Raw genomic sequence first — 24062 nt, 5'->3', positions numbered from 1 at the left:
TTTAAGTTTAATTATTCATGAAGATTCATGATAATCTGACCATTGATTGTTTCTGGCCACTAAACAGACAGCAAATATGTCCTTTATCAGAATTATAGAATTGTTCTGCTTTTCTCTATTTGCTTTTAGTTGATCCATTGGGATTTAAAGTTGTCTTTTTCTTCCAGTCCATTAGTAAAGGCCTCTCCAAGTAGAAAAGACATTCAGTATTCTAGCATTTTATGACCATAACCCAGGGGATACATCCTCACTGTACATGTAGTCTGAGCCAGGAGAGACCCCGAAATTGTTTAACAAACTTCTTTACTGCTGCCAAACGAGGACTGGTAACTCCTGCCCTGAGGTGCCGTTATTCTCATTGTTTCCCCTGCACAACCTAGATTCAGAGCATTCCATTTTTTTTTCCAGTCATCACAACACAATGACTCTGGTTACATATTTCCATTTATATTAAGACCTGTATGTAGTCTTAGAGAAACCCAACCTAAACAAAATTCAATTAAAAAAGAAACCCATTAGAAATTGATCTACAAAATCTCTGACAAAGCAGGAAACTTTTTCATAAAACATTCAAACCCAAAAGGAAGTCTATCAATTTCTGTTGCCATGTCTTTCTTCTCCCCCCTCGCTGCACCTCTTTGAAGTTTCCCCTCGCCCCCCCGATCCTGGGTGGCTCGCTTGCTCCTGGGCCTGCTGCCTAGTGTTATGTAAGTATCTTCCTTTCCTTCACCTTGCGATTGCCTTTCATTGCTGTCCTGTATAAAAGCCTGTTCATTTCCTGGGTGTTGTAGTTTTTCTTTTTCTTGTTTTACTACAGCTTTTGTATGGAAGATATCCTGTAGAGGCTTTCTGGGAAATGGTACATAGAACTTAGGTTTTTGAGTCCTTTCTGGTCTGAAAATATTACAGTAAACTCAGCCTTAACTTATAGCATGGTGGACACACAGAAACTAAATTTGAAATATTTTTTTCTCTGAATCTGCAGACATCCATGCATTGTCTTCCAGCTATTTTTGCTGATGCTAGGAAATCTGATGCCATTCCACTTCCTGATATTTTTATCTTATATGCAAGCTTTAAACATCTTTTTTTTGTTCTTTCTGTTCTTCTTTTTCAGGATGATGGGCCTGTATGTGTGTGTGTGTGTGTGCTTTATTTATTATTCTGGGCACTTGGGGGAATCTTTCAATTTGGAAACTAATAGTCTTTGGTCCTGAAAAAAATGTTTTAATTTATTTCTTTGATAAGAGAAGGATGCCAGGTTTCATCTTCTCTCTTTTCAGAAGCTACTCTGAATCTGGTGTGAGATCCTTTAGACTAATCTTCTTATGGGCATATATTTTTCATCTTTGTTGATTTGTTTCCATTTTTGTTAGACTTTTCTCAATTTTATTTTCAACATTTCTATTTTTTAAATAAATACCCACCATCACCATTTTTTCAGTTCTAAGAGTTCTTTTTTGTTTTATGATTGTTTTATGACCTTCTGTTCTTATTTTATGAATGCAATATCTTCTTTCGTTCCTCTGAAAATATTAAGTTCCTTCATGTCTAAATTTACTTCTGTTCCTTACACTGTCTCTGCTCCTGTTTTCTGAGTCTACTTTTATGATTGTATGTTTTGGTTTCTTTCTGTCAGCTTAGGTACTTTTCTCAAATATTTGTCAGTTTTTGGCACTCACAAGCATATTAGAACTTCTATGTGTGGGAGTGGCTTGAAAACAAAAGACTTTACTGTAAGACCCCCAGATACAGGTTTCCGTACATTTTTTTTCTGTTTGCTCTGTCAGGTTCCCTGAGATGAATTTCTCAATCTCTTCCTTGGGGGTATAAGTCTAGTGCTAGTCTACCCTCCTGAAGGAGTATAGAGAAAAAAAAAATGTCAGGTAGATTTTTACTTAAACTCTCTTTTTGCAGTACATAATTCCCTTCCTTCTTCCCAGTGTCCTTTGGAGCAATACTTGATTCAGAGTATCCAGTAACATCCCTGAAATAGGATGGAACAGTATCTAGAAGACCAACTCCTCTTCATAAGAACTTAACCAACAGTTATTTTCAGCTCTTTATCTCCATTTTCTGAGCAATCTGGGAGATTTTTAGCTTGGATCACCTTAAGTTTAATTGACTCCTTACTCTGTAGCTTTAGATTTTAACAGTGCCCAGTATTCTAAGTCAGTTATTAGTTTTCCATCTACTTTCAATTTTCCAAAATTTTGTTGTTATGTCTAGTCTTCTTTATCTGCTATTGACCTTCTCTCTCCTTTTCATCCTAATATATTTAGTCCTTTTTGTATTTACCCTCATTTTAGTGTGCTTTCTGGGAGTGAGCTAAAAGTACACTACCAATGTGCACTTTGAACTGTCATCCATTATTACAGGATCTATCTCTTTGCCTTTGTCAGCTGTTTATTAAGTATTCCTCTTTCAACCATCTCTCTCAAAACACACACACACATATGCATACACACACTCATATGAAGAAATACACCAATACATTACACACAAAGATTCATTTTCAAACTATCTGAAAGAATACTTTTTTCTAAAACTCACCTTTCTCAAAATACCTGTGTAACCCTGCTTTCATGATTATGAATTCAATGGCCAATGTAAGAAAAATGTTTTTGCAGATAGTTATATTGTATTAATTCTTGGTCATTAACTTTTCCTATTTTGGCCAACACAATAGGTTGAATGGTGTCCCTACAAAAGATATGTCCATATTCTAATCATTTGAACCTCTGAATGTTACCTTGAGATGAAGAGAGCATCCTAGATTATACAGGTGGCCCCTAAATCCAATGACAGTTGTCCTTATTAGAGTCCAGCAAAGGAAGATTTCAGATAGAAGAGAAGATATGAACGCATGGAAGAGAAGGCCACGTGAGGACTGAGGCAGTGGTTAGAGTCATGCAGATGTGAGCCAGTAATGACAAGGATTACCAGAAACCACAGAAGCTAATAGAGGGACATAGAATACATTTTCCCTTATAGACTCCAGAAGGAACTGACTCTGCTGACACCTTGATATCATACCTCTACTTTCTGGCTTCCAGAACTGTGAGAGAATAAAATTCTGTTATATCAAGCCACCCAGTTTGTTATGATAGCCCTAGGAAATTGACTCTACCCTTTTTCTGCTACTTGAGTAAACAAACTTAAGATCTACATACCCCAAATCCTATTCCCCTGTTGGCCTGAAGTCAGAGGTCCCAGTATGGCGGAGCCAAGATGAGGTGGAATGGGAATTACGATTACTCCCCCAAGCCGACTGATTGACATGCAATACTGAAGGAGGTGGCCTGTGTGATTCAAGGAATTTTAACTTCAACAAACTCTTCTTTTTTAATTTATTGAAGTTTAGTTGATTTACTATGTTGTGTTAATTTCTACTGTACAGCAAAGTGATTCAGTTATACATATATGTACATTCTTTTTCATATTCTTTTCCATTGTGGTTTATCACAGAATATTGAATATAGTTCCCTGTGCTATACAGAAGGACGTTGTTATTTATCCATTCTACATATAGTAGTTTGCATCTGCTAACTCCATCCCTCCCCTATCCCCTCTCCTCCTTGGAAACCATAAGTCTGTCGTCTATGTCTGTCAGTCTGTTTCTGTTTTGTAGATAAGTTCATTTGTGTCATATTTTAGATTCCACATGTAAGTGATATCATATGTATATGTCTTTCTCTTTCTGACTTACTTCACTTATGATAATATCTAGGTCTATCCATGTTACTGCAAAAAGGCATAATTATATTCTTTTTTATGGCCGAGTAGTATTCCATCGTACATGTGTAACACATCTTTTTTATCCATTCATTTTTGGTGGACATTTAGATTGTTTCTATGACTTGGCTATTGTAAATAGGGCTGCAATGAACATTAAGATGCATGTATCTTTTTGAATTATAGATTTCTCCAGATATATGCCCAGGAGTGGGATTGCAGGATCATATGGCAACTCTTACTTTTAGTTTTTTGACAAACCTCCATATGGTCTCCATAGTGGCTGCACCAATTTATATTCCCACCAACGGTGTAGGAGGGTTCCCTTTTATCCATACCCTCTCCAGCATCTGTTATTTGTAGACTTTTTGATGATGGCCATTCTGACCTATGTGAGGCGATACCTCATTGTAGTTTTGATTTGTGTTTCTCTAATAATTAGCAATGTTGAACATCTTTTCATGTGCCCATTGGCCATCTGTATGTCTTCTTTGGAGAAATGTCTATTTAGGTCTTCTGCCCATTTTTTGATTGGATTGTTTGTTTTCTTGATGATGAGTTGTATGAGCTATATGTATATTTTGGAAATTAATCCCTTCTTGGTAGCATCATTTGCAAATATTTTCTCACAGTCTGTATGTTGTCTGTATGTTGTGTTTATGGTTTCCTTTGCTGTACAAAAGCTTGGAAGTTTGATTAGGTCTCATTTATTTATTTTTCCTTTTATTTGTATTTCCTTGGGAGATTGAGCAAACTGGTTTTATTGGCTGAGGATAATAGAAGTCTAGAATCAGTATGATACCATACAACTAAACCATACTATTAGTATTACCCCAGGTAAAATTTCTTTTGAGTCTAAATAGCTTGTATCTATCAAATATCAGTTCTATGATCAATGTGTGAGTCATTTTTAAAAATCATGTTTTAATTCAAGCCACTTAGTGATTTAGACTGGAACTATTATCGTTCTTTAAAAAAAATTATTGAAGTATAGTTGATTTACAATGTTATATTAGTTTCAGGTGTATGGCATAGTGATTTAATATTTTTATAGATTTTACTCCATTTAAAGTTATTGCAAAATAATGGATAAATTTCCCTGTGCCGTACAATATATCTTTGTTGCTTATCTACTTTATACATACACAGTAGTTCATATCTCTTAATCCTTTACCCCTATCTTGCCCGATCTCCTTTCCTTCCCCACTGGTAACCACTAGTTTGTTCTCTAAATCTGTGAGGGAGCTGTTACCATTTCAAGCAACACTGAACACATTATATCATTAGTCTATTCAATAGATCATCATGAATTCTTTGGAAATTATTTATCTATCAAAGGAAACATCCTAATGGATTCTATGTAGTGTAATATTCTTCTACAGATATATCTGCTGCACATTTCTGACAATTAGATAACTACAGAAACATCTTTCACATTTATATCAGGAAGATAAACTGTTATTATATTTAGTTTACCAATAAACAATATCTACTATAGTTGTATGTTCCTTTTTTTTACATCTTTATTGGAGTATAATTGCTTTACAATGGTGTGCCAGTTGCTGCTTCAAAACAAAGTGAATCAGTTATACATATACATATGTTCCCATATCTCTCCCCTCTTGCATCTCCCTCCCCCCCCATCCCAACCCTCTAGGTGGTTACAAAGCATCGAGCTGATTACCCTGTGCTATGCGGCTGCTTCCCACTAGCTATCCATTCCACGCTTGGTAGTGTGTATATGTCCATGCCACCCTCCTGCCCTGTCACAGCTTACCCCTCCCCCTCCCCATATCCCCAAGTCCATTCCCCAGCAGGTCCGCGTCTCCATTCCCATCCTACCCCCAGGTTCTTCATGACATTTTTTTCTTAAATTCCATGTATATGTGTTAGCATACGGTATTTGTCTTTCTTTCTGACTTACTTCACTCTGTATGACAGACTCTAGGTCCATCTACCTCACTACAAATAACTCAATTTCATTTCTTTTTAAGGCTGAGTAATATTCCATTGTATATATGTGCCACATCTTTATCCATTCATCCAATGATGGACACTTAGGTTGTTTCCATCTCCGGGCTATTGTAAATAGAGCTGAAATGAACATTTTGGTACACGACTCTTTTTGAATTATGGTTTTCTCAGGGTACATGCCCAGTAGTGGGATTGCTGAGTCATATGGTAGTTCTATTTGTAGTTTTTTAAGGAACCTCCATACTGTTCTCCATAGTGCCTGTACCAATTCACATTCCCACCAGCAGTGTAAGAGTGTTCCCTTTTCTCCACACCCTCTCCAGCACTTATTGTTTGTAGGTTTTATGATGATGGCCATTCTGACTGGTGTGAGATGATATTTCATTGTACTTTTGATTTGCATTTCTCTAATGATTAATGATGTTGAGCATTCTTTCATGTGCTTGTTGACAGTCTGTATATCTTCTTTGGAGAAAGGTCTATTGAGGTCTTCTGCCCATTTTTGGATTGGGTTTTTTGATTTTATGTTATTGAGCTGCATGAACTGTTTATAAATTTTGGAGATTAATCTTTTGTCAGTTGCTTCATTTGCAAATATTTTCTCCCATTCTGAGGGCTGTCTTTTGGTCTTGTTTATGGTTTCCTTTGCTGTGCAAAAGCTTTGAAGTTTCATTAGGTCCCATTTGTTTATTTTTGTTTTTATTTCCCTTTCTCTAGGAGGTGGGTCAAAAAGGATCTTGCTGTGATTTATGTCATAGAGTGTTCTGCCTGTTTTCCTCTAAGAGATTTATAGTGTCTGGTCTTACATTTAGGTCTTTAATCCATTTTGAGCTTATTTTTGTGTATGGTGTTAGGGAGTGATCTAATTTCATACTATTACATGTACCTGTCCAGTTTTGCCAGCACCACTTACTGAAGAGGCTGTCTTTTCTCCACTGTACATTCCTTCCTCCTTTATCAAAGATAAGGTGACCATATGTGTGTGGGTTTATCTCTGGGCTTTCTATCCTGTTCCATTGATCTATCTTTCTGTTTTTGTGCCAGTACCATACTGTCTTGATTACTGTAGCTTTGTAATATAGTCTGAAGTCAGGAAGCCTGATTCGTCCAGCTCCATTTTTCGTTCTCCAGATTGCTTTGGCTATTCGGGGTCTTTTCTGTTTCCATACAAATTGTGAAATTTTTTGTTCTAGTTCTGTGAAAAATGCCAGTGGTAGTTTGATAGGGATTGCATTGAATCTGTAGATTGCTTTGGGTAGTAGAGTCATTTTCACAATGTTGATTCTTCCAATACAAGAACATGGTATATCTCTCCATCTATTTGTACCATCTTTAATTTCTTTCATCAGTGTCTTATAATTTTCTGCATACAGGTCTTTTGTCTCCTTGAGTAGGTTAATTCCTAGATATTGTATTCTTTTTGTTGCAATGGTAAATGGAAGAGATTTTTGATTTCACTTTCAGATTTTTCATCACTAGTGTATAGGAATGCCAGAGATTTCTGTGCATTAATTTTGTATCCTGCTACTTTACTGAATTCATTGATTAGCTCTAGAAGTTTTCTGGTAGCATCTTTAGGATGCTCTATGTATAGTATCATCTGCAAACCATGACAAGTTTACTTCTTCTTTTCTGATTTGGATTCCTTTTATTTCCTTTTCTTCTGTGATTGCTGTGGCTAAAACTTCCAAAACTGTGTTGAATAAGAGTGGTGAGAGTGGGCAACCTTGTCTTGTTCCTGATCTTAGTGGAAATGCTTTCAGTTTTTCACCATTGAGGATGATGTTGGGTGTGGGTCGTCATATACGGCCTTTATTATGTTGAGGAAAGTTCTCTCTATGCCTACTTCACGGAGGGATTTTGTCATAAATGGGTGTTGAATTTTGTCAAAAGCTTTCTCTGCATCTATTGAGATGATAATATGGTCTTTCTCCTTCAATTTGTTAATATGGTGTATCACGTTGATTGATTTGCCTATATTGAAGAATCCTTGCATTCCTGGAATAAACCCCACTTGACCTTGGTATATGATCCTTTTAATGTGCTGTTGGGTTCTGTTTGCTAGTATTTTGTTGAGGATTTTTGCATCTATATTTATCAGTGATATTGGCCTGAGGTTTTCCTTCTTTCTGACATCCTTGTCTGGTTTTGGTATCAAGGTGATGGTGGCCTCATAGAAAGAGTTTGGCAGTGTTTCTCCCTCTGCTATATTTTAGAAGCGTTTGAGGAGGATAGGCATATGCTCTTCTCTAAATGTTTGATAGAATTCGACTGTGAAGCCATCTGGTCCTGGGCTTTTGTTTGTTGGAAGATTTATAATCACAGTTTCAGTTTCAGTGCTTGTGATTGGTCTATTCATGTTTTCTATTTCTTCCTGATTCAGTCTTGGCAGGTTGGGCATTTCTAAGAATTTGTCCATTTCTTCCAGGTTGTCCATTTTATTGGCGTAGAGTTGCTTGTAGTAATCTCTCATGATTTTTTTTATTTCTGCAGTGTCAGTTGTTACTTCTCCTTTTTCATTTCTAATTCTATTGATTTGAGTCTTCTCCCTTTTTTTCTTGATGAGTCTGGCTAATGCGTTATCAATTTTGTTTTTCTTTTCAAAGAACCGGCTTTTAGTTTTATTGATCTTTGCTATCGTTTGCTTCATTTCTTTTTCATTTATTTCTGATCTGATTTTTATGATTTCTTTCCTTCTGCTAACTTTGGGGTATTTTTGTTCTTTCTCTAATTGCTTTAGGTCCAAGGTTTGGTTGTTTATTCGAGATGTTTCCTGTTTCTTAAGGTAGGATTGTATTCCTATAAACTTCCCTCTTAGAACTGCTTTTTCTGCATCCCATAGGTTTTTGGGTTGACGTGTCTCCATTGTCATTTGTTTCTAGGTATTTTTTGATTTCCTCTTTGATTTATTCAATGATCACTTCGTTATTAAGTAGTGTATTGTTTAGCCTCCGTGTGTTTGCATTTTTTACAGATCTTTTCCTGTAATTGATATCTAGTCTCATAGCATTGTGGTTGGAAAAGATACTTGATAGAATTTCAATTTTCTTAAATTTACCAAGGCTTGATTTTTGACCCAAGATATGATACATACTGGAGAATGTTCCATGAGCACTTGAGAAAAATGTGTATTCTGTTGTTTTGGGATGGAATGTCCTATAAATATCAATTAAGTCCATCTTATTTAATGTATCATTTATAGCTTGTGTTTCCTTATTTATTTTCATTTTGGATGATCTTTCCATTGGTGAAAGTGGGGTGTTAAAGTCCCCTACTATGAATGTGTTACTGTGGATTTCCCCTTTTATGGCTATTAGTATTTGCCTTATGTATTGACGTGCTCCTATGTTGGGTGCATAAATATTTACAGTTTTTATATCTTCTTCTTAGTTTGATCCCTTGGTCATTATGTAGTGTCCTCCTTTTTGTCTTCTAATAGTCTTTATTTTAAGGTCTATTTTTTCTGATATGAGAATTGCTACTCTAGCTTTCTTTTGGTTTCCATTTGCATGGAATATCTTTTTCCATTCCCTTACTTTCCGTCTGTATGTGTCCCTAGGTCTGAATTGGGTCTCTTGTAGACAGCATATATATGGGTCTTGTTTTTGTATCCATTCAGCCAATCTGTGTCGTTTGGTGGGAGCATTTAGCCCATTTACATTTAAGGTAATTATCGATATGTATGTTCCTTTTCCCATTTTCTTAATTGTTTTGGGTTTGTTATTGTAGGTCTTTTCCTTCTGTTGTGTTTCTTGCCTAGAGGAGTTCCTTTAGCATTTGTTGTAAAGCTGGTTTGGTGGTGCTGAACTCTCTCAGCTTTTGCTTGTCTGTAAAGGTTTTAATTTCTCCATCAAATCTGAATGAGATCCTTGCTGGGTAGAGTAATCTTGGTTGCAGAATTTTCTCCTTCATCACTTTAAATATGCCCTGCCAGTCCCTTCTTGATTGCAGAGTTTCTGCCGAAAGATCAGCTGTTAACCTTATGGGGATTCCCTTGTGTGTTATTTGTTGTTTTTCCCTTGCTGCTTTTAATATGTTTTATTTGTATTTAATTTTTGACAGTTTGATTAATATGTGTATTGGCATATTTATCCTTGGATTTATGGGACTCTGTGTGCTTCCTGGACTTGATTAAGAATTTCCTTTCCCATATTAGGGAAGTTTTCAACTATAATCTCTTCAAATATTTTCTCAGTCCCTTTCTTTTACTCTTCTTCTTCTGGAACCCGTATCATTCGAATGTTGGTGCATTTAATGTTGTCCCAAAGGTCTCTGAGACTGTCCTCAGTTATTTTCATTCTTTTTTTTATATTGTGCTCTGCAGTAGTTATTTCAACTATTTTATCTTCCAGGTCACTTATCCGTTCTTCTGCCTCAGTTATTCTGCTATTGATCCCATCTAGAGTGTTTTTAATTTCATTTATTGTGTTGTTCATCATTGCTTGTTTCATCAGTTTTTCTAGGTCCTTGTTAAATATTTCTTGCATTTTGTCTATTCTGTTTCCAAGATTTCGGATCATCTTTACTATCATTATTCTGAATTCTTTTTCAGGTAGACTGCCTATTTCCTCTTCATTTGTTAGGTCTGGTGTGTTTTTATCTTGCTCCTTCATCTGCTGTGTGTTTTTCTGTCTTCTCATTTTGCTTATCTTACAGTGTTTGGGGGTGTCCTTTTTGCAGGGTGCAGCTTCGTAGTTCCTGTTGTTTTTGGTGTCTGTCCCCAGTGGCTAAGGTTGGTTCAGTGGGTTGTGTAGGCTTCCTGGTGGAGGGGACTAGTGCCTGTGTTCTGGTGGATGAGGCTGGATCTTGTCTTTCTGGTGGGCAGGTCCATGTCTGGTGGTGTGTTTTGGAGTGTCTGTGGCCTTATTATGATTTTAGGCAGCCTCTCTGCTAATGGGTGGGGTTTTGCTCCTGTCTTGCTAGTTGTTTGGCATAGGGTGTCCAGCACTGTAGCTTGCTGGTCGTTGAGTGAAGCTGGGTGCTGGTGTTGAGATGGAGATCTCTCGGTGATTTTCGCCATTTGATATTATGTGGAGCTGGGAGGTCTCTTGTGGACCAGTGTCCTGAAGTTGGCTCTCCCACCTCAGAGGCACAGCACTGACTCTTGGCTGCAGCACCAAGAGCCTTTCATCCACACAGCTTAGAATAAAAGGGAGAAAACGTAGAAAGAAGGAAAGAAAGAAGGAAAGAAAGAAAGGAAGAAAGAAAGAAAGAAAGGAAGGAAGGAAGGAAGGAAGGAAGAAAAGAGGGAGGGAAGGAGGGAGGGTGGAAGGAAGGAAGGAAAGAAGGAGGGAAGGAAGGAAAGAAAGAAGATAAAATAAAATAAAGTTATTAAAATAGAAAATAATTATTAAGAAAATAAAAATTTTTTTTAAAAGAAAAAGAAAAAACGGATGAATAGAACCCTAGGACAAATGGTGGAAGCAAAGCTATACAGACAAAATCTCACAGAGAAGCATACACATACACACTCAAAAAAAGAGGAAAAGGGGGAAAAAATCATAAATCTTGCTCTCAAAGTCTACCTCCTCAATTGGGGATGATTCGTTGTCTATTCAGGTATTCCACAGATGCAGGGTACATCAAGTTGATTGTGGAGCTTTAATCCGCTGCTTCTGAGGCTGCTGGGAGGGATTTCCCTTTCTCTTCTTTGTTCTCACAGTTGCTGGGGCTCAGTTTTGGATTTGGCCCCGCCTCTGCATGTAGGTTGCCGGAGGGCGTCTGTTCTTCGCTCATACAGACGGGGTTAAAGGAGCCACTGATTCGGGGGCTCTGGCTCACTCAGGCTGGGGGGGAGGGAGGGGCACGGAGTGCGGGGGGAGCCTGCGGCAGCAGAGGCCGGTGTGATGTTGCACCAGCCTGAGGCGCGCTGTGCGTTCCCCCTGGGGAATTTGTCCCTGGATCTCGGGACCCTGGCAGTGGCAGGCTGCACAGGCTCCCCAGAAGGGGTTTGTGGATAGTGACCTGTGGTCGCACACAGGCTTCTTGGTGGCAGCAGCAGCAGCCTTAGCGTCCCATGCCCGTCTCTGGGGTCTGCGCTTTTAGCCGTGGCTCGCACCCGTCTCTGGAGCTCCTTTAAGCAGCACTCTTAATCCCTCCTCCTCGCGCACCAGGAAACAAAGAGGTAAGAAAAAGTCTCTTGCCTCTTCGGCAGGTCCAGACTTTTCCCCGAACTCCCTCCTGGCTAGCTGTGGCGCACTAACCCCCTGCAGGCTGTGTTCACGTCAACAACACCAGTCCTCTCCTGACACTGAAGCCCGAGCCTCAACTCCCAGCCCTGCCTGCACTGGCGGGTGAGCAGACAAGCTTCTCGGGCTGGTCGGCCCTGATCCTCTGTGCAGGGATCTCTCCGCTTTGCCCTCCGCACCCCTGTTGTGCTCTCCCCCGTGGCTCCAAAGCTTACTCCCTCCGCCACCTGCAGTCTCCGCCTGCAAAGGGGCTTTCTAGTGTGTGGAAAACTTTCCTCCTTCACAGCTCCCTCCGACTGGTGCAGGTCCCATCCCTATCCTTTTGTCTCTGTTTATTTCTTTTTCTTTTGCCCTACCCAGGTACTTGGGGACTTTCTTGCCTTTTCGGAGGTCTGAGGCCTTCTGCCAGCGTTCAGTAGGTGTTCTGTAGGAGTTGTTCCTCATGTAGATGTATTTCTGGTGTATCTGTGGGGAGGAAGGTGATCTCAGCATCTTACTCTTCCGCCATCTTCCCCTCGTCCTCCGGTTGTATGTTTTATACACTTTTATCTTTTATCAATGCAGCTATGAAGGCCTAAAAATAAAATGGTCATTATTACTGTTCAGATTTAAAAATATATCCCAGAAGATCTTTTCTGCTTTGCTCTGTAATGTCAGGATGTTTGTGGTTTCACAGATATTTTCTATAATTGTGCTACTAGAAAAATTTGAGTAGAAATCTAGAGCAATTCATTCAACAAATAATTAGTAGACATCTTCTATGAGCTGGTCTTTGTGCTCAGTGCAGGGAATCTATTTTAATAGTAGTTTTTATTTTCTTTAAACTTTCTTATTGACTCACTCTCCAAATGTTAATATTAAAACATACACACCAAATTAACATATATCAGCTTTAAACTTTGTGGAAGATCTAAATCTTTTTTCTAAGAACAGAGTCAGGAGAGAGGAATACAATGAGCTTTAAATGTTAAGGAGCATTAAGTATGCCTAGACATTATACATTATAATATTTGAATGTATTGAACTATTATAACTATTATATCTGAATTTAAATAAGTAAGAATTTTATTTAATTCCTGGCATATGGCAGTAAACGTACCAGAGCATGGGAAGATGTATAACATGGGACAGTCACCTAAAAAATGATAAGGTACAGAAATATCTTTTTCTCCTCTCTCTAAGAATTTAGCTTTAGATACAGTTGGTGTCATGTGTGTGTGTGTGTGTGTGTGTGTGTGTGTGAAGTATGAGAAAGAAAGAGTCTTTGTGTTGTGTAGATCACTTTTGTTTTGGTGTCACAATCCACACTTACCCAAATTTTGTTTAGCTTTCTCAAACCACTTCCATACCAAAGGTTCTACTAGTTTGTTAGCTGTAATTTCGTTATAGCTAGATCAATGGAGGAATACTTACTCCTCCCAAAATAAGCCAGATATTAAACAAAAATCTAAAACTTTCCCTTATAAATTCTCATTTTTGAAGTGTCAGTAGGAAATATGATTTCCAGCTTTGTGTGAATAAATAGATAATAATGGGTAGGTAGAAAATATCACCCATTCAAATAATCACGAGACTGCATTGTTTGATTTAACATTAATTTTTAATTAGTATTTTTGAGAGCCTACTCTGTGCCAAGTACTCTGTCAGTTACTGAGACTGATGCAAATAACTTAAATGTAGTTCTGACCTGGCTCCCACCTTGGTAGAGAAAATCGCAATTTAAAAACCATGACAAAATAAAGCTTGTAATGTCTTTGTGGACAGTGTGAGCATCAATGGAGAGCAAACTTTGGGGACATGGATGAAAAGTTTACATTGTAAGTGTAGCAGATGCTTCATTTCCATGCTCACATCCCTTCAGTGAGCTGTATCTTACTTCTAATTCCAGCATCTGCATCTCTTGGCCAGATTTGTTTTTTTCCCTGAAGACATTGAAAGGGCACACAGCCCTAATGGTAAGCAAGCCCAAGACATTATCCTCAATCAGTGGCTGGGAGGAGTGTGTAAAGATCTTAGGCTCCTTTTCTCTTAGATGGGTTAATGCTGTGATGTGTGTTTTACTGTTTCCCAGGTTTCCTGTATGTTAAACTCTAATCACCCCTTGATAGTGGACCTTTTATTGGCTGCCCCTCCTACCCTGAATGACTCCCCAGCTTTCCTACAAGGTTTTCCTCTACATCTCAAATGAACTTAGTGCACTGAAATCCTGTTACATGTCTGCTTCTGGTGGATATTTGATTATATAAGTGGCTTTAGGAAGCAAATTCTGTGAATAGGAGACTAAAATTGGAACACTTGTGAGACAAATGGGAAAGAAAACTCCCTTTGAAGAGAGTATGTAGGGGAATGATACCCCCTGACATGCTAGAGCATCACATCAACAAGAGTCTCATATGTGGTGACCTGGGATGAGATGTAGGTAGAGGAGGCAGTGGTAGTTTATATGGCATCACCAGCATTTGAGAGGTGTGATGGGGATGAAAATCCTAAGGATCTGGAGTTTGTTGGTTGTTGGGAAGGAAAATAACCCAAGGAAGGAGAGTAGGACATGCTCAAATCAGCCAATTATTCATTCGGGTCACAGTATGAAGGCCAAAAGATCTTTATTCCAGTATTTACTCCTTATTTCCTGCAGGCAGAGAGCAGATTTGTTGAAAAGCCGGCTTCAGAGCTCATTGTAAAACTAGAATTACCGAAAGTCAGGTTGAAATCCCTGAAGTTGTTCCCTCTACAAACATCCCAGTCAAGGTCATAAATCAGAACACATACCACATACCAGATGGATTAATGTCATATTCAAAGTCTTAAAAGTGGCCAGAACACAAATGGATTATGAGACATGACAGTGGAATATAATAACCTTATTCAAAGAGCAGCCACATTTACATCATTGTGATAGATATGGCATTGTTTGTTTTGCAAAAATATGTTGTATGAACGTAACTTTTTGAGTACTTTATTATATTGAATAGTGCCCCCTCCTCAAAAAAATATATGTCTAAATGATAATCCCTGTTATCTGTGAATGTAATGAACTGCAGATGTAATTAAGGTAAATATTGAGATGGAGTCACACTGGATTAGAGTAGATATTAAATCCAATGAGAATATCCTTATAAGGAACAGAAAAGGACACACAGGGAAAAAGCCATGTGAAGGCAGAGGCAGGGATTGGAGTTACGTTGCCACAAGCTGAGAAACTACCAGGAACTGGAGGAGGTTAGGAAGGATTATTTGCTAGTGTCTTCAGATGGAGTATGGCCCTGCTAACACCTTGACTTTGGGCTGCTGTACTCCAGAGATGTGAGAGAATAAATTTCCATTGTTTTAAGGCAATATAGCAAATTTAAATTTCTAGAATAAAAGTGCTGCCTCTGACTTCACTAATTGCAGTTGGTTCTTATGAATGCCCTAAGGAGACTGAAAACTATCAGTGCAAGTGTGCGTTTTAAGGGGTTGAGCAGGAGTGAGCAGGATAAAAAGCAGGATTGTGGAACATATCCTAGAGCACAATTGCAACTTGGGAGGAAAATTTGTCTTTTATATATTTCTTGAAAGTTACAATCCTCGACATTCATATACATTTTTTATTTAGTTTTAGGACTTAATTGTAGTACCTCTGACACAAACTAGTTATCTAGACGTGAATTAACTCACATTCCTTGAGACTTAGTTTTTTTCATACACAAAATGAGGGATTTCAGACAGGAGAAAAAAACCTTTTTGTTCTAAAATAATCTCACTGTGATTTCCTGATACATTTAAATCATACAGTCAAATAACTTTGGTATAAAAGTATTAAATTTATCAATAAAAGTACATGTATAGAGTTGGTCAATTTTGTTTAATTACTGCCACAGCGATCCATTAATTACCTGTCTTCATTTTATGTTTTTTTAATTTTATTTATTTAATTTTTAAATTTTAGGTGTTTTAGGTATCCATTCTTTTTTAAAAAAAATTAGTTAATTTATTATTTTTGGCTGCGTTGGGTCTTTGTTGCTGTGCGCGGGCTTTCTCTAGTTGCAGCGAGTGGGGCTACTCTTTGTTGAGTGCATGGGCTTCTCATTATGGTGGTTTCTCTTGGTGCGGAGCACGGGCTCCAGGCACGCGGCCCTCCGTAGTGGTGGCTGGTGGGCTCTAGAGCGTAGGCTCAGTAGTTGTGGCGCACGGGCTTAGTTGCTCCGCGGCATACGGGATTTTCCCAGACCGGGGCTCGAACTGGTATCCCCTGCATTGCCAGGCAGATTCTTAACCACTGTGCCACCAGGGAAGCCCACTGTCTGTATTTTTATTGCCTACATTCAATCTATTTATCTCCTTTCATTAAGAAGTAGTACAGTGATTCAAACACATGGATTCTGTTAACAGTGGCAAAATCAAGTGTTGATTCAACTCTTCCTATTCAGTAGTACAATTGGATTATGTTCAGTACCATTGATTCTGTGACCTTGTTTACATATTCACTTATAATATTAACAAAAAATCATCACTATGCAGCCTTAATGTTGAGATGAGAAACTTGCTGCTAATAATCAAAGTTTTATTGAGGAACATTAAAATCTCATTGCTTTGTTTCTTATTATTAATGAAGTAAAACAAGTTTGCATCTATATTTGAATATAAAAGCTGACATATGCTAAATAAATTAAGGATATCTCAGTTGGTAATTCAATATATGGAAGATAAACAAATACACCTCACTACATTCAGTGTTTTAAAAATTTGCTGTCCATTTCCTGTACAAAAATATTTTCATCTTCAAATGTATACCCATTATTCCTTTTTTGCCTGTTCTAACTCATAAAAGAGCATTTTGTTTCTCTATTGTATATATAATCAGAAAGCTTTTTTTTAAAATTTGGAGTATTTTAGATATTGCCTTGTAAATATTCAGTATGTCTAAAAAAATTAGTCATGTGCGTCAGTATTTTTTTTTGCTTTGAGTAAAATCATATAGATTGCGCTGTCCAATATAGTAGTCACTAGCCATATGTGACAATTGAAACTCAAAATGTGGCTAGTCCAAATTGAGATGGGATATATGTGTAAAATGCATAGCAATTTTGAAAATTAAGTACATAAAAAAGGAATGACAATTATCTTAATGACTTTATATTTTATACTGAAATAACATTTTAACTATATAAGTTTAAATAAAATATTGTATTAAACTAATTTCATCTGATCCTTATTTTTTTTTTTAATGTGGATACTAGAAGATATATACTGAATTATACTCACATTTGTGGCTCATTTGATTTTTCTGTTGGAGAGTGATGGTCCTGTAAATCTTCTGTATGATTTGCAAGCTAGCTTACAAGGAAATAAGTTATAAGAAACGGAGGATAACATGTATTAAATACGTATTATGTATGGGACTTTATCCTATTCCTTTTATATATGATCAATTCTCACAAAATCTTCTGAGAATGATGTCATTATTTTCCCCATTTTACTGTTAAGTATTCTAAACCTTAGATTGGTTAGTTAAGTTTTATTTTTTAAAACAGGTCTAGTTAAAAGTAAAGTCAGAAGCCAAATCATGTATTATCTGCTACTTGCAAGTTTCTTAGATTTAATAAATTTAACTTCTTATTTTTTCAACATCTTTATTGGAGTATAATTGCTCCACAGTGGTGTGTTAGCTTCTGCTATATAACAAAGTGAATCATCCATACGTATACACTATCCCCATATCCCCTCCCTCTTGCGTCTCCCTCCCACCCTTCCTATCCCACTCTTATAGGTGGTCACAAAGCACTGAGCAGATCTCCCTGTACTATGCAGCTGCTCCCCACCAGCAGCCACCAGCTGCTTCCCATTCTACATTTGGTAGTGTATATATGTCCATGCCACTCTCTCACCTTGTCCCAGCCCACACTTCCCCCTCCCCGTGTCCTCAAGTCCACTCTACACGTCTAGGTTCTTCAGAGTCTTTTTTAAAATTTTTAGATTCCATACATATGTGTTAGCATACAGTATTTGTTTTTCTCTTTCTGACTTACATCACTCTGTATAACAGACTCTAGGTCCATCCACCTCACTACAAATAACTCAATTCTGTTTCTTTTTATGGCTGAGTAATATTCCATTGTATATATGTGCCATATATTCTTTTTTGTGTGTGTGTGTTTCGTGGGCCTCTCACTGTTGTGGCCTCTCCCATTGTGGAGCACAGGCTCCGGACCCACAGGCTCAGCAGCCAAGGCTCACGGGCCCAGCCGCTCCATGGCATGTGGGATCCTCCCGGACCGGGGCATGAACCCGTGTCCCCTACATTGGCAGGATGACTCTCAACCACTGTGCCATCAGGGAAGCCCACCATATCTTCTTTATCCATTCATTTGTCCATGGACACTTAGGTTGCTTCCATGTCCTGGCTACTGTAGATACTGCTGCAATGAACATGGTGGTACATGACACTTGTGAATTAAGGTTTTCTCAGGGTATATGCCCAGTAGTGGGATTGCTGGGTCATGTGGTAGTTCTATTTGTAGTTTTTTAAGGAACGTCCAAACTGTTTTCCATAGTGGCTCTATCAATTAACATTCCCGCCAACAGTACAAGGGGATTCCCTTTTCTCCACACCCTCTCCATCATTTATTGTTTGTAGACCTTTTGATGATGGCCATTCTGACTGGTGTGAGGTGATACCTCATTGTAGTTTTGATTTGCATTTCTCTAATGATTAGTGACTTTGAACATCCTTTCATGTGTTTGTTGGCAATCTGTATATCTTCTTCGGAGAAATGTCTATTTAGGTCCTCTGCCCATTTTTGAATTGGGTTGTTTGTTTTTTGATATTGAGCTGCATGAGTTTCTTGTATATTTTGGAGATTAATCCTTTGTCAGTTGTTTTGTTTGCAAATATTTTCTATCATTCTGAGGGTTGTCTTTTCATCCTGTTTATGGTTACCTTTGCTGTAAAAAGCTTTTAAGTTTCATTAGGTCCGATTTATTTGTTTTTGTTTTTATTTCCCTTACTCTAGGAGGTGGGTCAAAAAGGATCTTGCTGTGATTTATGTCATAGAGTGTTCTGCCTATGTTTTAATCTAAGAGATTTCTAGTGTCTGGCCTTACATTTAGATCTTTAATCCATTTTGAGTTTATTTTTGTATATGGTGTTAGGGAGTGTTCTAATTTCATTCTTTTACATGTAGCTGTCCAGTTTTCCCAGCACCACTTATTGAAGAGGCTGTCTTTTCTCCATTGTATAATCTTGCCTCCTTTATCAAAAATAAGGTGACCATATGTGTGTGGGTTTATCTCTGGGCTTTCTATCCTGTTCCATTGATCTATATTTCTGTTTTTGTGCCAGTACCATATTGTCTTGATTACTGTAGCTTTGTAGTATAGTCTGAAGTCAGGGAGCCTGATTCCTCCAGCTCTGTTTTTCTATCTCAAGATTGCTTTGGCTATTCAGGGTCTTTTGTGTTTCCATATAAATTGTGAAATTTTTTGTTCTCTTTCTGTGAAAAATGTTGGTGGTAGTGTGATAGGGATTGCATTGAATCTGTAGATTGCTTTAGTAGTATAGTCATCTTTCTTGTATCATCTTTAATTTCTTTCAGCAGTGTCTTATAGTTTTCTGCATACAGGTCTTTTGTCTCCTTAGGTAGGTTTATTCCTAGGTATTCTATTATTTTGTTGTTGCAGTGGTAAATTGGAGTGTTTCTTTAAGTTCTTTTTCAGATTTTTCATCATTAGTGTATAAGAATGCAAGAGATTTCTGTGCATTAATTTTGTATCATGCTACTTTACCAAATTCACTGGTTAACTCTATTATTTTTTTGGTGGCACTTTAGGATTCTCTATGTATAGTGTCATGTCATCTGCAAAGTGACAGCTTTACTTCTTTTCCAATTTGGATTCCTTTTATTTCTTGTTCTTCTCTGACTTCTGTGGCTAAAACTTCCAAAACCATGTTGCATAATACTGGTGAGAGTGGGCAACCTTGTCTTGTTCCTGATCTTTGTGGAAATGGTTTCAGTTTTTCACCATTGAGAACGATGTTGGCTGTGGGTTTGTCATATATGGCCTTTATTATATTGAGGAAAGTTCCCTCTATGCCTACATTCTGGAGGGTTTACATCATAAATCGGTGTTGAATTTTGTCAAAAGCTTTTTCTACATCTCTTGAGATGATCATATGGTTTTTCTCCTTCAATTTGTTAATATGGCGTATCACATTGATTGATTTGCGTATATATATATATATATATATATTTTTTTTTTTTTTTTTTTTTTTGCGGTACACAGACCTCTCACTGTTGCGGCATCTCCCATTGTGGAGCACAGGCTCTGGACACGCAGGCTCAGCGGCTATGGCTCACGGGCCTAGCTGCTCTGCAGCATGTGGGATCTTCCCGGACTGGGGCACGAACCCGTGTCCTCTGCATCGGCAGGTGGACTCTCAACCACTGCATCACCAGGTAAGCCCTGATTTGTGTATACTGAGGAATCCTTGCATTCCTGGGATAAACCCCACTTGATCATGGTGTATGATCCTGTAGGATTTTAATGTCCTGTAGGATTCTGTTTGCTAGTATTTTGTTGAAGATTTTTGCATCTATATTCTTCAGGGATATTGGCCTGTAGTTTTCTTTCTTTGTGACATCTTTGTCTGGTTTTGATATCAGGGTGATGGTGGCCTCGTAGAATGAGTTTGGGAGTGTTCCTCCATCTGCAATATTTTGGAAGAGTTTGAGAAGGATAGGTGTTAGTTCTTTAAATGTTTGATAGAATTCACCTGTGATGCCATCTGGTTCTGGGCTTTTGTTTGTTAGACGATTTTTAATCACAGTTTCAATTTCAGTGCTTGTGATTTTTCTGGGTTTTTTTCTTTCTTCCTGCTTCAGTCTTGGAGGGTTGTGCTTTTCTAAGAATTTGTCCATTTCTTCCAGGTTGTCCATTTTATTGGCATATAGTTGCTTGTAGTAATCTCTCATGATCCTTTGTATTTCTGCAGTGTCAGTTGTTATGTCTCCTTTTTCATTTCTAATTCTATTGATTTGAGTCTTTTCGTTTTTATTCTTGAGGAGTCTTGCTAATGGTTTATCAATTTTGATTATCTTCTCAAAGAACCAACTTTTAATTTTATTGATCTTTGCTATTGTTTCCTCCATTTCTTTTTCATTTATTTCTGATCTGATCTTTATGATTTATTTCTTTCTGCTAAGTTTGGAGGTTTTTTGTTCTTTCTCTAATTGCTTTAAGTGTAAGATTAGGTTGTTTATTTGAGATGTTTCTTGTTTCTTGAGGTAGGATTGTATTGCTATAAACTTCCCTCTTAGAACTGCTTTTTCTGCATCCCATAGGTTTTGGGTCATCGTGTTTTCATTGTCATTTGTTTCTAGGTACTTTTTGATTTCCTCTTTGATTTCTTCAGTGATCTCTTGGTTATTTAGTAGTATATTGTTTAGCCTCCATGTGTTTGCATTTTTTTACAGTTTTTTTTTTCCTGGAATTGATATCTAGTCTCATAGCATTGTGGTCGGAAAGATACTTGATATGATTTTAATTTTCTTAAACTTACCAAGACTTGATTTGTGACCCAAGCTATGATCTATCCTGGAGAATGTTGCAGCAGCACTTAATAAGAAAATGTATTCTGTTGTCTTTGTATGGAATGTGCTATAAATATCGATTAAGTCTATCTTCTTTAATGTGTCATTTAAAGCTTGTGTTTCCTTATTTATTTTCATTTTGGATGATCTGTCCATTGGTGAAAGCGGGGTGATTAATCCTAATCTTGATTGTAGGTTTTTCTGTTTCAGCACTTTAAATATGTCCTGCCACATGCTTCTGGATTGCAGAGTTTTTGCTGAAAGATCAGGTATTAACCTTATGGGAATTCCCTTGTACATTATTTGTTACTTTTCCCTTGCTGTTTTAAATATTTTTTCTTTGTATTTAATTTTTGATAGTTGATTAATATGTGTCTTGGCATGTATCTATCCTGTATGGGACTCTCTGCACTTCCTGGACTTGACTGACTATTTCCTTTCTCATATTAGGGGAGTTTTCAACTATAATCTCTTCAAATATTTTCTCAGTCCCTTTCTTTTTCTCTTCTTCTTCTGGGGACCCTATAATTCAAATGTTGGTGCATTTAATGTTGTCACAAAAGTCTTTGAGACTGTTCTGAATTTTTTTCATTCTTTATTCTGCTCTGCAGTAGTTTTTTCCACTATTTTATCTTCCAGGTCACTTATCCGTTCTTCTGCCTCAGTTATTCTGCTATTGATTCTTTGTAGATAATTTTTAATTTCATTTAATGTGTTGTTCATCATTGTTTGATCGTTCTTTAGTTTTTCTAGGTCCTTGTGAAACGTTTCTTGTATATTCTCCTTTCTATTTCCAAGATTTTGCATCATCTTTACTATCATTACTCTGAATTCTTTTTCACGTAGACTGCCTATTTCCTCTTCATTTGTTTGGTCTGGTGGGTTTTTACCTTTCTCCTTCATCTGCTGTGTATTTCTGTGTCTTCTAATTTTGTTTAATGTACTGTGTTTGGGGTCTCCTTTTCTCAGGCTGCAGGTTCATAGTTCTTGTTGTTTTTGGTGTCTGCCCCCAGTGGCTAAGGTTGGTTCAGTGGGATGTGTAGGCTTCCTGGTGGAGTGGACTAGTGCCTGTGTTCTGGTGGATGAAGCTGAATCTTGTCTTTCTGGTGCGCAAGACCACATCTGGTGGTGTGTTTTGTGATGTCTGAGAACTTAGTATGATTTTAGGCACCCTCTCTGCTAATGGGTGGGGTTGTGTTCCTTTCTTGCTATTTGTTTAGCATGGGGTGTCCAACACTGGAGCTTGCTGGTCGTTGAATGGAACTGCATCTTAGCATTGAGATGGAGATCTCTGGGAGAGCTCTTGCCGATTGATAATACCTGGGGCTGAGATGTCTCTGGTGGACCAACGTCCTGAATTTGGCTCTCCCACCTCAGAGCCTTGGGTCCCACAGCTGGCCAGAGTACTAAGACCCTGTGAGCCATATGCCTGGAGAAGATGGGCTATGAGTTGGATGTCAGCCACTGCCCTGTTGTAACTCTGTCTCAGCTGTGTCCAAAGGTCACCCAGATATATTGGGTTATTCCACCATTCCTCAGAACTTGCACATGACAGTCTTGGATTTGTAGATGTCCTCCTGATACTCTTCATTGAAATACCTTGACTTCATGATGGTGAGAGATATGCTAATAGTGTTGGTTCTCTTCAGTTCAGTGACTGGGACAGTCTAAGCCTTTATGTGGCCAAGTCAGGAGCAGCTGTGCAATGGTCCCAAAGTAATAACATGTCAGATTCCAAGAAGGCTTTCTGCAGTGCCTGAGCAGTATTCCCAAGCAGCCAGTCCACTCAGCTGCAGCATTCTGACTGGGGATCTCTGTGGGACCCTCAAATCAGGATTTCTGCCTGCCCTAGAGCCAAACTTGCCCACCCAGGCAAGGAGCAGAGGAGAGCATCTTCTGGCTCTGTCTCATCAGAGGAGTGGACACCTGGAAGCTGTGCAGCCAACAGCCTGGGAGCTCACAAATTTAATTTCTAGTAGAAGATGTCAGAGATTGTTGTTGTCTTCAGTATCTACTTTCCCACTTATTATAGTAATAGAATTCTTAATTTTTGTTGGGCCCTGATTTCCAACCCACTTGCAGTTCTATATAATGTACGACTAAGGGATGCAAGCAGATGGGAATCTTCCTCAGGGAATCTACTTCAGAATGATGATGTGTGTTCTTTGCCTCTTCTTCTTTACCCCTTTCTCCTTGAATGTGTGATGCCTGGAGTCAAAGCAATTAGTTTGGACTTTAAGACTTTGGGATAATAACACTCCTAGGATAAGATTACTTGAGTTTCTGGAAATGTCACACAGAAGAATTGGCATAAAAACAGTTGGATGATTTACCTCAAGACTTCCACATGTGAGAACAGTAAAAATAGATATTGTTGAAGGTATTGATATGCTTGGTCTTTGTGATTTTTAAATATGCTTAATCCTACTTGATAGCAATAATAACGAAATAGCCGTTAAAATGGAATGAAAAGTATTTCTGTAATAGGTTTCAATTTTTGGATAAACAGTAACTGAAAAGTCTGAAGAATAATGATAACTTGGCAGTAGAAAATGGGAACGTTTTAACCAAGGGACTTGTAGGGCTTTCTGGCCAT

Source organism: Phocoena phocoena, chromosome 2, assembly GCF_963924675.1.
Source record: "Phocoena phocoena chromosome 2, mPhoPho1.1, whole genome shotgun sequence".
In the NCBI taxonomy this organism is placed as follows: Eukaryota; Metazoa; Chordata; class Mammalia; order Artiodactyla; family Phocoenidae; genus Phocoena; species Phocoena phocoena.
This window is presented reverse-complemented; position numbering follows the sequence as displayed.